The sequence below is a fragment of the Ambystoma mexicanum genome, chromosome 2p (genome assembly GCF_040938575.1).
Source record: "Ambystoma mexicanum isolate Mex_15411 chromosome 2p, UKY_AmexF1_1, whole genome shotgun sequence".
In the NCBI taxonomy this organism is placed as follows: Eukaryota; Metazoa; Chordata; class Amphibia; order Caudata; family Ambystomatidae; genus Ambystoma; species Ambystoma mexicanum.
This window is the reverse complement of record NC_090923.1, coordinates 112,839,870-112,855,609: the sequence shown is the minus strand read 5'-3', so window position 1 is coordinate 112,855,609 and position 15,740 is coordinate 112,839,870.

Sequence of the window (15,740 nt, the reverse complement as noted above, 5' to 3'; positions counted from 1 at the left end):
GTAATACAAATAGGCAGGCATGCTGACAGCCAGATGAATACGTCATTCATAGCTACTACTCCTCCCCCATCCCAATATCACACAGGTGAAAAACGTTACTTACTAAGGCGAACGTGCTGATCCTTATCCCAGGCAGGTACACAGGAAATGTACCTAATGTAACTATTGATGGGGAGAATATGCAAACTCACAGGTGCATGCAATAGACACTATGTCAAATATGCACACACCATGAAGAGGCAAGAACACTATGTCAAATATGCATTTATACACAAAGAAAATCGATTGCATCCATTTAGACATGAAGAATATTAACATAAACAATGTATAAGATAAATACAATATGAATTACATATATATATATATATAGCTCACTAACAAAAAAACGCAACAGTAATGGACAGCCATCTTTTCCAAAATGGAAGCCGGAACAATCATTTAAGTGAATGAAAAGCCTCGAGACTCTACAAAATCTGAATCTGGTGAATTCACTGAAATACAGATCTGTGCAGGACACAGACAGCAGCTGTGCAACCCAAGCCAGGTTTACTGTGAAATTAAGGGAGGTCCGGATGGCTCAGAGAGAACAGGAGATAATAATTCCCAAGACAGAAGCCACATTTTTCTAAGATTAATTAAAGAACAACTAACCTTTGAAAGCAAGATGTATGATAATTATAACCCGAAACCTTCGTAGGGAATGGACCAAGCAAGTCCCTAGTGGTAGAAAGTTTATAACACTCACACTTATATTTGCTAAATTCCCAATTAATGCAGGATGAAATAATTTGAAATGCATCTCATCACACAAGACCCAGCTTGAAGAACAACATCCATTCATTAGCCATAGACACAGAGAGGTCACCTGCCTCACACCTTGAGTGGATTCCCAGACATGAGGCGCCTTAGAAGATTAACTACAAAGAAGTCGCTCGGGCTCATGGCCTAGGAATAAGGGATAGTATCTTTTTAAATTGAAAGGAAAGCAGTTTGTGGACCTCTCTTCCCCAGCTCCCATTTCGGCTCATGTGTTGACAACCTGTCAGTCGCCCAAGGTTGGAACGTAGAATGCCAACCAATCAGGGCCCTCAATGTTAAGCCACCCAGTATATGTAATACCAACCAATCATGTAATTTAGAGATGATATGTATTCACAATTATCAATTTAGAAGTGGTCTCAGGTGGAGCCAACTGATATGTAATATCCAATTAGAAGACCAGCCTGTATTTAATGTGAATATAGTCAATTCCCCTAACCAGTCCCCTAACCCAGTAGGTTTTTGTAACCGAGATTGTCGTATGACGTAGGTTATGACAAAAGTTGGATTTATAATCTGTTGTTTTGTATGAGAACCTATGAGTGTTAATAAAGCGGGATTTGCCTTTCACTTTGACTATTTCCGTCATTGAGTCTAGGTTTTACTGGCTCCGCACTTTCTGCACAATCTGGGGTTTTCCAGGCCATCATTACAGATTGTAGCAGAGGATGGTAGGCTAGGAGACGTCGGATTGTCAAGGGTTTCACCGCTGTGGCCCGAAGAACCATGTGGTGACTTGTGGAGAGTGGTATTATGCATGAATTGAGAGAGGTCAACAAGAGACCCCATGAGAAAATTCCTGTCCGATCCCCATGGGACATCCAATAGGGCAGAGCGTGGCTGGTGATCGAGGGGAGACTTGATACCGAAGGTCCTCAGCTGATCCATGGAAAAATAAGTATAGCATCAGCCTGGCAAAACGGAAACGGGAGAGGGAATTGTTGTTACACTTTAATGCTCCAGGTGCAATTTGAAAGACAAAATGTACTCACAGGGACGAGATCCACAGACTGGTGACTAGAAGAGCCTCCATGAAATCTCTACTATTCCTTGGGCACCAATGGAGCCGGCACGTAGAGACTCCAGGGAAACCCTTGAAAGGGAAAAAACCCTGTGTCGGCAGGAACAGTTGTAGAAGTTTTGGTGTGCTCTGGGTGTTCGCTCTCTCCCACTAGGACTAGGATTGGTCTATTACAGATCCGTAGTATGTGAGAGATAGACATTTACTATCTGGCTGGAGCTAGGCACTTTGAGGCAGGAGATGGGCGAGCTTCGGTACAAAGTATCAGGAAAGAAACACTCTGGGAGAGGGCAGTAATGCAGTTATTGAGAGACATGGGTTCAGAAGCAGAGGACAGTATAGAGAAAAACGTAACTCATGAGCACATGGAGAGAGCAAAGCAACGCACTGTGTCTCCTCCTTCTAAGGTTCATATCCCAACTGCCAGCTGCTCCAGCATGATGCAAGGGTGACAGCCTTAACCCTGGCCCACCCCCTCCACAGAGACTAGAACTGCACACGGCACTCCAGTGGCCATGTTAGAAGACTCAGAACTCAAGTACACCAAGGGCACCCTCCTCCTCCACCTGGACCACAAGGTCAAGGGATGATATCGGGATGTAACAGTATGCCCCCTTCCCAGAGGGGACATGTCCGGTTTGCCAGGATGATAGCGGTGAGCCAGCCTGACTAAATGAAGGGCATGGACAGAAGAGGAATATTCCCAAGTCCGGTCGGCTGGTGTGTACCCTTTCCAGTCAACCAAGTGCTGGAGGCGACCATGAAAGTATCTGGAGTCGAAGATTTCTGAGACCGCATACTCAGTACCAGACTGTGTTGAAACAGGAGGACAAGAACAGGACTGTCTCTGAAAATGATCTGGAACGTCCTTTCGTAGCTGGGATACAATGAAGACTGTTTGCAAATGGGACCAGGTAGCAGGTAATTTCAGTGGGAGGACTGCAGGACCTTTGGTAGCTAGAATTTCGAAAAGGTCAAAAAATCTTAGAAACAGTTTGGACGGTATCAAATGGTGATATAGAAACTGTCAAATAATGAAACCCTGTCACCTAGGCCAAACAAAAGAGGGACTGATCAGTGTCAATCTGCGAGCCACTTGCTGCGTTCTTGAGCTGCAGATAGGGCCATCAGAGCACGCTTTGGACCCTATTGGATACCATGTACCAAAGCATCCACATCAGGTAATCAAGCCAATGAGGAAGGAGAGGAAGGGAAGCAGATTGGGTGACATGTCTATTACCCAGCAGTCTATTACCCAGCGAAGAATGCAGTGCGTTATTATATGCAAACTCGGCCATAGGTAGTATATCCGCCCAATTGTCCTGGGCTGCTGATACAAAGCATTGTAAATAACATTTCAGTGTCTGATTTAGTCTCTCCGTCTGCCTGTTGGTCTGTGGGTGGTATCCCAAACTCAAGGCCCTCTTGATGTTAAACGCAGAGCAGACATGTTTCCAATATCTTGAGGTGTATTGTGGAGCCCGATCTGCCACAATAACTCTGGGAGGCCATAACGAATGAAGTTGGCATCAATAGATATACTATACATTTGGGCAGTGGTAGGTACCCTTTGCAAAGCTTGAAAGTATGCCATTTTAGTGAAATAGTTAATAGTGACCATTATAGTGGTGTGTCCTTGAGCCTCTGGTAGGTCAACCACAAAATCGGTAGATATATACTGCCAAGGCGGTTGAGTAGATCAAAGGGAGCTAGGAAACCCAATGGTGAATGGTGGAAAGATTTGGACTGAAGACACACTACACATGATGAAATATAGTCACCGATAGCCTTCACCATGTCGGGCCACCAGAAGTGTCTCTGGATGAGTTTCAAAGTTCCGTTGATTCCCCTATGTCCAGCCATCAGTGAGTCGTGGCACATGGGTAAGGATTCCTTCTGTGTTTTTGCTGTGGGTAAGAGGACCTGTTGGTCGTGAAAACACATTACCCCTTCTGTAGACAATTTATACTTCCTGGATAGAATCTGCAATTCCGGGTCCTGTGGATGGGTGTCTTGCCATATGGTTTGAAAAAAATCTCTAATCATGTGGATAAATGTCATTCTAGGGAATAACCGCTCTGGTTGAGATGGTGACTTTCTAGATAGGGCATCCACCATTAATTTGGCGCGTCCCAGGATGACAGTAAAAAGGACATTATATGGAGAGAAGAAATAGGCCCAACAATCTTGTCGACTGTTTTGTATCTCTGCATATTGTAGGCTCTTCAGGCCCTGATGGTCTGTTCTGACTTCGATGGGGAATTTAGAGCCCAAACGGAGGTGTCTCCATTCCTTGAACACCCTTTTTATCGCTAGTAATTCTTTTTCAAGGACTGTATAGTTCAGTTCTGCTGCTGATAAGGTCTTTGACATGTATGCCAGAGGGGATTCATCTCCTTCCTTGGATTCATGTTTGAGCACAGCTCCTATGGCATCGTAAGAGGCATTGGTTTTTTACAATGAAAGCCTTGTCTTTATCTGGGGTTTTCAACACAGGGGCTGTGGAGAAGACCATTTTCAGAGCCGCAAAAGCTTTGTTAGTGGCGTCTGTCCAGGCGTACTTTACTCCTTTCTTCAACAGAGCAGTTAGAAGAATGGTGAAGCGTGAATATTCCAAGATTAATTTCCAGTCGAAATTAGTGAATGCTAAGAAACACTGTAATTATTTTACAGAGGTTGGGGATGGCCATTCAAGCACTGCTGACACCTTGTTGGGATCTATAAATACCCCCTCGAGGATAATACGTACCCAGGATAAGTGACCTCTTGCAATACAAGTGGTTGTCCTTCAGATGCTGCAAAACTGTTTGTACCTGCGTCGAGTGCTCTTCGAGATGATTAGAAAACACTAGGATGGCACCTAGGTATATGACTACAAAGTGAAGAAGGAGGTCCGAAAACAAGTGGTCCATGAAACGCTGGAAAATGGCTGGGGTGTTTGACAGTGCGAAAGGCATCACTCGATATCCAAAGTGTCCAAAGGTGGCATGGAAGGCGGTTTTCCATTCATCCACTGATGTGGATAAGGTGGTACGCACCTCGAAGATCGAGCTTTGTATAAAGAGCTGCTCCTTTAACTGCCTCAAGGATATCAGGGATTAATGGCATGTGATACCGATCAGGTATGGTGATTTTGTTCACGCCTCTATAATCAATGCATGGTCTTAACTCATCCCTGTCCTTCTATGGTATAAAAAATAAAGAGGCTCCCGCAGGGGAGACAGATTCAGAGATTAGACCATTCTGTAAATGCACGTGGAGGTATTCTTTCAGCACAACCTTTTCTCTTTCTGATAACATGTACATTCTACCAAATGGAATGGGTTGATGAGGTATCAAATTGATGGCGCAGTCATCCCGTTAGTGTGGGGGACGTTCTTTTGCTTGTGTTTCAGAAAATACTGCCTGTATTGCTGGGAAGTTGCTCTATCTCATGGATGCTCTTCAGTGTCTCTGTGTCAATGCTAGGAAGGGATATGCACCGAGGCCCTGGAGTCATGGAGGGTAAACAATGTGTTACACAATGTTCAGATCCCAAAAAAAGCATATTTGCTGTCCAATTAATGTAGGGATTGTGTTCTTGAAGTCAGGGGATCCCCAAAATGATGGGGTGATGAGCTGCCTTGATAATATTGAAGGTTACTTCCTCTGGTGTGAGGAGATAGACATATGCACTGCTTCTGTCTGCTCTCTGATGGGACCTGAAACAAGGGGTGTCCCATTGACTCCTTCTACAGGATTTTCTATATCCTTGGAAACATCTTGTTGGTGACAGCCCATGTATGATCAATAAAGAGACCTGCTGCCCCAGAATCTATCAAGTCCGGAACCCCGTGCAGTAGTCCACCATGTGGCAATTTGAGGTGCGTTGGGTGGATGGGATGGTATTTAACTCCTGGGAAGCCATGCTGTTTTCCCTAATCGTGGGTTCCCCTGTGATTGGGAATTGGTGTTTCCCAAGTACCTTGGAAGTGCCAAAGGGCACTCATTTACCGAGTGTGTCTTGGCTGCACAGTACATACCTAATCCTGATGTCCTTCTCCTATTCCGCTCCTCTATGGACAAGGGGCCCCTTGCCATCCCGAGTTGCATAGGCTCGTTTTGGGTTATGGGTATTATGGGAGTCTTGGTTGTTTGAGTGGGTACCTTCCCCTGTCTGCCTCTCTTGCGTTCTGAGAAACGTTCCTGCTGTTTATTGTCTGGCTGCATAGTAAGAGAGATCATCTCAGCTAAATTAGCTGCCCGGGGAATATGAGAGATCTCGTCTTTTATATCTTCGTTTAGTCCATGTCTAAACAGGGTGATCAAGGGGTCATCATGCCAGGCTTTATCTGTGGCCATCTGCTTAAAGTTGGTGATGTATTTGTCTAAGGTCCAAGAGTTGTTCTTGAGCGGAGATAGTCACTTCTTCAAACATAGTTTTCAGACTATTTACAAAGGCAGGATGTGAATCTGGTATCTGATTATTGATAGTGACTAAACGGATGGCCCACGTAAGTGCAGCACCAGTAAGATGGGAAATCATGTGGCCTATCCTATCTCTGAGAGTTGGGAAGTACGCCGCCTTAAATGCAAACTGTATGGTACATGGATCAAGAAACGTTTTTAATTCATGGGGATTCCCATCGAATGTATCCCCTGTTAGAGGTCCAGGGGGTAGTTCAGTGGCATTAGGGGGTCTAGCCATTTGTTGTCTTAGAGCCAGACTCTCCTGCTTGAGGTTATGTACCTCTAAAGTCAGATTCTGGACTGTTGACACCAGCTGCTACATCTGATCTATTGTGTTACTTCTTACCTTTAGTTTTTTGGGCTTTGTTTTCTGTTACACTTTAATGCTCCAGGTGCAATTTGAAAGACAAAAAGTACTCACAGGGACAGGATCCACAGACTGGTGACTAGACATCCCTTCCTGAAATCTCTACTGTTCTTTGGGCATCAATTGAGCCAGCACGTAGCGACTCCAGGGAAAACCTCGAAAGGGAAAAAACCCTGTGTTGGCAGGATCCGTATTAGAAGCTTTGGTCGGCTTCGGGTGTTCGCTGTATCTCACTAGGTCAAGGATCAGTCTATTACAGGTCTGGAATAGAAGAGGACTGCAAGAAGAGAAAACAATAATGGTACCAGTCTTACAAGGTCCAGCAAGCTCTGGAGGAAATGCAAGTACAATTAACGTCTAGCTGGATCTAGGGACTTTGAGGCAGGAGATGGGTGGGCTTTGGTACGAAGTGTTAGGAAAGATTTCTTAATTGTGGGTAATTTTCCTTCCATGTGGCAACCCCTAAACTTTTTGCTGTTGTTTTCACCATGATCTAGACTTTGCCAGAGAAGTGCAGCCTTCTACCGCACTCCTCTGGGCTTTCGCTCCATTCTTACGGGGAAACTGACATGCCCTTAAGACAGTCAGTACCGGGGAACGTTGTTTTCCGTAGTTTCTTTATCATGTTGCAGCTTTCGTGCAACATGACACAAGAGGGCACTATAAGCTAAGTTACTGCTCTCTTGGGTCTCTAGTCTTCTACAGGCCCAAGATACTCTTTTTGGATTGTGAATGATCGGTGCAAGTGAATCACGGACGGGACTGGTGGCAGCGATCGTTTCTTGTGTTTTTGAGCTCCTTTTGGCGTTTTAAGCGCGTTTCTCACGCTTAGCCCAAAATCGTGGCCTGGCTCCAAAAATGGCCAGACCACGAGGCTCTTTGTCCTGTCCGCTGACCGGCTTGCCCCCTTCACCTTCCCCAGGTCGAGCCAACCCGGTGCCTTTTGGGCATGTACTTTCCCGCGAAACACAGATGCTTTCGCGGGCTTCTACAGGCCTTGTGTGTGCCTCCAGGATGTGGGCTGGGATGTCTGGTCCCAATACACATCCTGGGTGCCAGAGAGTCTAGTGTGGTATGAATGCCTGGGACCACCGTGGTCCGTGATAGGTCCACGTACGGTGTGAGTGTTTTGTGAGCAGATCTCCCATTGGGTCCACTCCGTTTTGGCGCAAAGGGAACCGTGGATAAGAGGAGGCTGGAAACACCACTACCAGGTCGATCTCCTGAGTTCTCACGAACAAAGGAATACAGGAGCCAAGTATCCTGCAACCACAAGGCTGAACCGAGGAATCGCTGGTGACCCGCTGAAGGACTTCTCCTTTGCACTGCTGTCGCTCTGTGAAACCCTTTCTACCTATGATCGAACCAGAAGGCCTGTACTGGTACTTCGACCCTTGGAATAGCGGGGACAGCTATTCTCGGCATCTTCACCATCTCCTGCACGTAAGCCTTCGGACGTGTCTCTGGGCCATCCAGCAGACTGACCAGCCTACCCAGGAGTCTTGCTCTGTGACCGCCGTCAGGTTGTTTTGTATTTCGAGTCCTTGTCACTCTCACACGATTCGTACACTTGGCATTCCCAGGTCTGAAGTGAGTAGTGTATATTTGGCTGAGATACACACGGCCGCTCCGTTGCCCTGCTGTGGTAACAAACTGTGCGGGTTCACTGCATTTGGGACGCCCTCAACTCAACTCTGCTGCTGCAGAATCTACATGACGACGAGACGTCCCCTGCTCCCCTGAACCTGCCAGCACTGAAACTGATGCGGAGAAGCCTGGGTCTGCCTGCATCGGGGACCGGTGAGTAGCATAGCTAGGAACTGGTCGCCCTCCTGCAGGAGCCCATAGCTTTTCCCCGCTGTGTCAAACAGCACGCCTTTCCGTATTCGCGCTCTGCTTCTGCCCACAGTGGAGGCTGCGCTTGAGTCGCGGAACTCTGTTCATCTTCATTTGTTCACCGAACTAAACTGCCTGATTCCCTCGAAGAGACTCCCCTTTTTGCCCATTGGCACCAGCGTGTGCAGGTACTTTAAAGCACAAGGCTCTACTCTTCGTAGGGCTTGGACTTCCTTTCAGTTAGGTACCTCTGAAGGCGGACTGGGTCTAATTATTATTTCGCACTGCCTGTTTTCCTCCCCTTCTAGGTGGACTATACATTTCGTGCGTCTAACTCTTTAGACTCGTTTGTATTTGTATATATATTGTATTGGTTTGGTATGTGTTGGTTTACTAGAGTTTTATTGTGATTTCTCGCTACGGTCATTGTTGCAAAGGCCTTGGAATAAATGTGTATATATTTTTAATATAACACCTGTTTGGAGTAATTTGTAAGTGTCCTTGCTTTGTGTGCTCATTGCGGGCTTTCAGTCACCCTCACCCCTCTTGAGACCTAGTCTTGACCGCCGCGATCGCTACCCTGATTGGTCTGGCTTGTCCAGAGGTTACCCTGTTCCAAGTAATTAGGTTGGCCTTCTGAACCTCTGCGCCTCCAGGACAGTGTTCAGAAATCCGTCTTAACACGAAGTATCAGGAAAGAATCGCTCTGGGACAGAGCAGAAAAGGAGTTAAAGAGAGACTGGGGTTCAGAAGCAGAGGACAGTATAGAGAAAAATGTAACTCACAAGCATATAGCGAGAGAGAAGCAACGTGCCGTGTCTCCTGGTTCCAAGATTCATATCCTGGCTGCCAGCTGCTCCAGGATGATGCAAGAGTTACAGCCTTCACCTGGCAAGCGCCCTCCATAGAGACTAGAACTGCACAGGGCACTCCGGCGGCCATGTTGGAAGACTCCGAATTCAGGTAGACAGCAGACACCCTTCTCCTCCACCTGGACCACAAGGTCAAGGGACGATATCTGAATGTAACAATTGTTAGTCTATTGTGGGAATTGTGGTAAAATAAAGGATTGATGATGATGAAATACTACAAGGTAGCATTTTACTACGCAATACACCATGTATGAGGTATTAATGGTGATGAGATTTCCCGGGACAAGGTCACAGAAGATTGCGTAGGACTCCTCATTTCAAGGTGATGTTGATGAGAGAAGATTACCTCACCAGGAGTTGGGGAGATGGCCGCATTGTATGTGTGGTGTAGTTATTTGTGTAGGGATTGCTGGGACCAGCGTTGTGTTATAGGGAAGTTTAGGTTGTGTGAAAGGTGAACTGTGTGTATATTGTTGTATATTGTGGCAGACGATAAAGTGTGGTTTTGGACCTGAAGGGTGTGGTCCGGTGCAGGAGCAGTGAATTGGTTCTGCCTGAGGTGTAAACAGAGTATATGGTGTCATTTTGGAGTATTTGGTGATGCAGTACGCGTGGTCTCACGGAGAGGCGCACAGGGAAAGTATTGTTGGTCAAGGTTGTGAGAAGGGGGTTAAAGGTAATTGAAACAAACATTGGTAAGAATATCGATAAAGGCATACCGGCAAGGTAAACTGTGACATGTTATGATTGGGTATACTCCACAAGCGTGGAATATGACGAGCGTTGAGATTTCAGGCAACAGTGGCAGAAGCCAAACAAAAGGTACTGAGAACAAGAAACAGGCAGGGTGACAGAGACGAGACGATGATGATGCCAAATGAGTGGGTTGGATGTGTGCCAGAGGTGTCTCACCCCAGGTGGCCAGGGCACGGTCATTGCCTTTGGATCCAGACCCTGGGGGTGGACCAATGCGGGAGGATCAGTTGGGTGAGCAGTCTTCGGGGAGTGGGAGTCGGACACCTGATAGTGAAAAGTGGTATCCTTCTCTTCTATGTAACATCTTTACCCCATCCTACCAGGTAAGATATAAGGAAACTCTAAGCCCCCCCCCCCTCAACCCCCTTTTCCTGCACAAACACCTTTACATGGACAGCCTGCTCTGGGAGAAAATAGACTCACACCAAGCTGTGACCCTGACATTTCTCACTACTATGGTCAGGCAGGGTCAGGCAATTACTAACAATCACTCACACCTGACTGCTATTAGACTTCCCCACACAGATAAAAGGCAGAGCACAAGAGCACACTCTGAGTAAGGCAAAGCACATGAAGGTACAGCAGTTTCGGGTCGACAGCTGAACGAGCGATGAAAGACGGCAAACCAAGGAGGGTCATAAGAAGGGAATCACCCTTGACCTTTTCAGCAAGACGCCATTACTTTCAGGAATCCCTCAAGGCAGGAAGCATAAGGCCGGGAAACCAGATTGAAGAATCCTGCATTGTGTGTTGGAGATACCAAAGACCCTCCCGGATAACTGACCAAGGCGGGGAGGAGCAGCAGACGCTGTGGTATCGTCCTTGGCTCAAAGATCAAAGAAGCGACAAAGAGATCAACACAGCTGGTGAGTTGAGGAGACCAAAACAAGACTGGTCTGTTTTGACATCAAGGTTGCAAGTGGCAACATTGTATAATGAGCGATGGAATGAACATTGTTAAATGCGTATGATGAAAGACGCAAGCAAAGCTAAACTTCTAATGAATGTTTGACTTGAGAAGGAAAGATGCAACACCTTTGACAGAGTGGTCCAGCACCACGAATGTGCTCAATCGAAAGCCTCTATAAGGTATCCCACAAAGAGAAACGAAAGTAGAAGATTGATGAGAACAATTGTGTGAAGTGAATCGATGTGGTCCTGCGACGGTTTAAATAAAACACATTGCACTTTCGAAAGTCTTTGATTCTGATATCAAGGGATCTGAGCCCGAATGAGGGGGATCCATAGTCCGACCCCAAACAAGGGAGACCATTTGTAAACACTGTGGAAAAGGGGTCTGAGCCCAAACAATGGGGACCCGTGGTCCGAGCCTGAACGAGGGAGACCAGTTGTGAACTTGTGAATGTGAAAACCCGAACAAATGAAAGGAACTTTTGTCTTTGGTTTGTTACACCAGGCCCTCTCCAATAAGATACTATCATTGCATTGGAAGAGAGACTGTGTTGACCTGTTACCTCATGGCCAAGAAGCCAGAGTGTGTGCGAGAGCTTGCAAGTGCCGCCTTGCCCCATGCTGAAAACGTGGGAAAGGGGAGTCAACTTCTTAACCATCCTGACATATTCTTTCTTGAACACTTTTCTTTTGCATAACATTGTTATCCCACACCATTTGTGTTATAGAAGTAAGGATTGGCAATAGGTTTATTAGTATAGGTCCTTTTATTTTGATAGACTCCACTAGGACTGCGTCATTATTATTGTATGGTCGTAGCTTGGTCCCATTCTTAGGTTTAGGTTTAGATGTCCAACCAACCCATTTGAAGTTCAATAAACAACCTTGAACTGTGATCACTTGTGTCTGTCTTCACTGTGTGATACCATGATTTCCTTACAGAGGACAGATATGCTTAAACTAGATGGAAAGCGCATGGATGACTTTAAAGAAAGAGAAAGGGAAGTAAGAGTAATACAACAGTAAGAAGAAGAGAAAAAGGAACAGGAGATAGAAAAAGAGAAGGAATGAAGAAGATAGAGAAAGGGAAAAGAGACGAGAAGAAGCGAGTGAGCGGGAAAGATGGAGAGATGTAGATCGGTTAAGAGAAAGACAGAAGGAGGAAGAGAGGAACAGATAAAGGTAACGGAAATAAAAAGAAGCAGAGTAATATAGAGAAGTTGATCAGATTATCAGTGGATGTACGTTCCCAGATAAGCAGAAGGACGAAAGATGGGGACAGAGAGAAAGAGAAAGGAGCTCAGAGAGAAGTTGCAAGGAAGTAGATGAAATCCTTGAGAAACATACTCTCCCAGATGAATGAAAAGAAGGAGCCATACATATTAGGGTAAGTAAAGTGGATAGTTGCAGAAGGGATGGTATTAACAACATGATGGAGAGTAGCAAAGGGTCTCCACAAAATGAAGGAAGGAAAGTATTGGAGAAAGTAATGAGTGGGACTTCTATAATGAGTCCCCTTTGGAGATTGGATTTTAAAGACAGGGAGGACGATGAGGCGATGACACAATATTTATAGATGAGGACGAAGATGAAAAGGCTGCACAAGCCCCTTCTGCAAGCGCTAGAATATGGAGAGAGACAGCGTGGTTAGATTTGGAAGAACCAGAAAGGAGGTAACCGTATCCTGTAGAATATCCCAGACATATGAAAATGTGATCGAGCAGCCTGGAAGAGAGAACCCCATATGTAAATAGGTTAATCAATTTACTGGGGCAAAAGAAAGTAAGCATGTTCGGACAGAGCGCAGGGAGTTCCCCTTAATAGAGAAAGGTGGAGGATTGCTACAACATATTCTGTGGCTACAAATGGACAAAATAATTTGGTTTGCAAACTCCCAACCCTGACCTTGGGAGCAGGAAACTGGATTTATGAATTAGAAAGAATGACAGAGGGAATGACGTTAGCAGTAGGTGACAGAAAACGCTTGCTTGCTGTTACATTGGGGGAGAGGTCAGACGACATTTGGACATGGGCAGACTATCATGAAGTGACTGCACAAAACACTGACCATGACGGAGCACCCTTAATGATTGTCTAGCTAATGTGTGGAGGGCACTTTGGGTTCAATATCCAGACTCACCCCACAAGAGCGCTATTATGACGTGTAAAATGAGACCGGACGAAGATCCGACGGTGTATATTCAGGAAATTCAGAAAACGAGAAAACCGTGGGACAATAATGTAACACCTTTGTAGCATATCCTATGCCAAAGGCTTCCTGATGCAGTGCAAATGCAATTGAAAAAGGTTGTGGGGATGGAAACGAAGCCATGGGCAGAGATTCAATTGACTATTGTTCACCATTGTCGATTAAAGCAAGAGAAGGGCACAAAAAGAGGATGAGCGAAATATGGAGGAAGCAAAACTAGTGCTGAAGAAATTGTCAAAATGATCAATGGAAGGGGCAGTATTGACCAGTGGAGGGGAAGCCTTTAACAAACAAGGGGCACAATAGATACAACCGGCAGCTAACAGAACCTTTGTAGGAAGAGGAGAGTATAACTATTTCCCAGAGACAGAGGGTATGGGTTTCAGGCTCCTCAGGGAGGAGGATTCAATGGAGGGCAATACAGGTTTGGAGGGCAGACACAGCAATGTTGGACATGTGGTAAGATGGGTCACATTTCCCGGACATGACATGCAGAAGCAGGGGGGAATGCAACAGAACTGGCCAGTTGGCAACCCACGAGGGGAAATACATATTCACTACCATATAGTACAGAATCACCTGAATATTGTTCCCCAGATCACACACAGTATCAGACACAAGCACCACAAATGCAATCCACACAACAAGGTATACCGAGACAAATGCAATAAGCACCAATGCAAGCACAGCAAGCACCAATGCAAATGCACCACATTGCACTGCATTCACAGCAGATACTGATGCAGACGAAAATACATGTACAACAGAATACAGTGGCACCATAGAACGCAAAGATATTGCCACAGATGTCCACACCTATAATAGGTGGTGTTAGAGTAGTGTGAGCAAATCCTTTCAACAGCACAGGACTGGACTTGTATCTGGCCCACAGGATCTCTACCTTCACTTCTAACTTCCAGTGTTAGGCGGATGACACTCAGCTTTCCTTCAGGCTATCCTCTGCCTCTTCCTCCTCCTTGCTCATTCTTGACTCCCCGTTCACAATTCAGTCTTGGTGTGCTGCAAACAATCTCTGTCTCAATGCCAGTAAAACAGAGATCATCCTCATTGGGACCCCTACCCCTGCTTTCCAAATTTCCCAGTGGCCGGCCTCCCTTGGCCCTGTGCCTTCACCTGTTTGTGAGGCAAACAATCCGGGCGTCATTTTCAACTCCACTCTCTCCTTATCTTCTGACATCTCGGACATCTATAAAAAGTCGCTCTACCAGCTGTACCTCCTCAGAGGTATTCTACCTTTTCTCACCTTCCCCCAAAGGCTCACCGTCTTCAGAGCCCTGGTTCTCTCTACGCTGGACTACTGCAACAGCCTCTTTCTAAATCTTCCTACTTCTACTCTCCGTCCACTACAACTCATCCAGAACAGAACCGCAAGACTTATCCTTGGCCTTCAAGCCTAGGTACTGCACCTCTCCAGCATTGGAATCCCTCCACTGGCTCCCTGTAGCTGCTAGAATCAAGTTCAAGACCCTCTGCATAGTCCACAAGGTGTTCTGGAGCCGGGGCCCACACTATCTACAACGCTCTCTTCCTAAATACTCTCCTTCTAGAGCCCTCTGCTTGGCCTCTTCCAACCTTTTGCGGGTGAGCCGGTTTTCCAAGCAGAGATTTGTGGGTTGATCTTTATCCTCTGCAGGTGCCTGCCCCTGGAACAGCCTCCCTGCCTCTCTCTGCCTTAAGCCGGAGCCCCTTAAGTTCCAGAAACCTCTCAAGACCATTCTCATCTCTTCTTCTTTCTCTCTCCCTTGCTAACCCCCTCTCTATTTATCTCCAGCCTCACTCCTCGATCTGTCCCCTAACTCTGCTCAGCTTTTGCTGACTAGTCGGCTGGCTCACCTCCAGAGCCTCACAGGTCCCAGGCTCCCCGCCAGTCTTTGCACTCGCCTCTGGGTGTCTGTACTATGCTCCGCACCACTGCACTTTCAGCACATGTTCCATGAGAGGGGTAACCTCTCTGCACTTAACCTAGGGCTCTGCTGGACTAGGTGCACTTGTTCCCCTCCCACCTCCTTGCACCTCCGTCTGTACACTTGCATGACCTGAATTTACTAGGCCTAGTAAGTTCTGTCTTGGTCCCCCTTTCTCTCCCTTCCCTGATCTGTTGCACCTGATACATTTCATGCACTTGCACTAGGAGAAATGGCCTCAGGCCTAGTACGCTAGTTACGTTTTTGTTAGATAATTCGGAAACTTCAAGGCCAGGACTGACTACTGTAATCCCTTGCTCCCTTCCCGCCTTGAAGCGCATTGAAGACTTCACTTGTGTATTATCAGTGTACAAATAAACAATTCCAATTACAAAAGGCCAGCCCACAGAGACTTGATTTGTTCCATCCTATCAGTCACATTAGACCCACAAGAAGAACCGAGGGTTGGAGTGACCATAGGTGACAAACATTCTCCTTCCTTGTAAACACAGGGGTGTCTCAGTAATGTATCAGAGAGGGAAAATACCCAATGCCAAGCATTGCCATGAATGCA